The following is a 1,234-nucleotide window of genomic DNA, read 5'->3' as shown; positions in this document are numbered from 1 at the left end:
ACGACCAAACACATGGACTCCGTTTCATGCTTAATCGCGCATTTAGTATATGTCACGTATACTATAAATAAATATACGCTTAAGCATGAAACGGACCGCAGCCATGGTCGATCAAGGAGTCGATTCTGTATCACGCTGTAATAAAAATTACAAAAATAAGCAAATTAATTAAAATATCTATGATCTTATTGGTCAACAACTAGTACATTTACTCACTTTTGTAATTTTCACTACTTTGCGTGGATACAGAATCGACCCACTGATTGATTAAAAAAAAAAATGCAAAAAGTGCATGTAAAACAAACAGATTTCATCGCACTATGGCTGTGTTCAGCAATTCATTCGTCGGCGTTAAAAATTCATAGTTCACGTCATGTATGTTGTAAATTTTCGGGGAGTGAATTTTGGAACATAGTTTACAAATAAAACCATGTGTTACACATATTTAAATCTTAATATTAAGTGCAAGTTTTTATGTCTGCGTTACCAGTTTTGCCTTTGTCATTAATATTATTGCTCTTGTCGTTAATACTATATTGCTCTTGTCGTTATTATTACTCTACACGTTACCATTATTATTTTTGTACTTCACGTTTTTTTTTGGTCCTTTATTGCCATTTCTTAAGAAGAGATGTCTTTTTACGGCTCAAGGTTAGATTTCTAATTATTGTACAATTACAACTCCTATTAAATATCTTACAACTACACTTGCTCAATTTGATTAAATATATACTCACCGTGACAAATCTTATTTATTTCAGAAAACCAAATGTTCAAGAATGCACAAAATATAAGAATAATTGTTGTTTTGATATAGATTGCGGTTTCTTGCATCCTTATAAATTTTGTTTTCAATATCAAAATACTACATGTCACACTGAAAGATGTCCATATTTACATTGTACCGGTGTAGAACAATATCGTTACAAAACAACAGGAAGAGTAACCGATCATATGAAAAGAGAAATAGGCCGAACGTTACAACATTGTAGCATATGCGACGATTATGTAAATGGAATGTGTGAAAAAGTTGATTTTAAAGTTCGACATATTACAATAGTAAATCTAACATTAACAACAAGCAGTATATGCACGCTACTATAATGCTTGACACTCTTGGAGCTAATGATTGCAGACATATCGTCTGTTTTAATTGTGCTTTATAAAAATCAAGTAAAGAAAGTGTCCAAATTAAAATAGTTTATCTAATGTATAAGTCTATAAGTAAAAATAC

The sequence above is a fragment of the Pseudomyrmex gracilis genome, unplaced genomic scaffold (assembly GCF_002006095.1).
Source record: "Pseudomyrmex gracilis isolate BER0280 unplaced genomic scaffold, ASM200609v1 scaffold_4051, whole genome shotgun sequence".
Lineage (NCBI taxonomy): Eukaryota > Metazoa > Arthropoda > Insecta > Hymenoptera > Formicidae > Pseudomyrmex > Pseudomyrmex gracilis.
The sequence above is the reverse complement of the archived record's forward strand: the minus strand, read 5'-3'. Positions refer to the sequence as shown.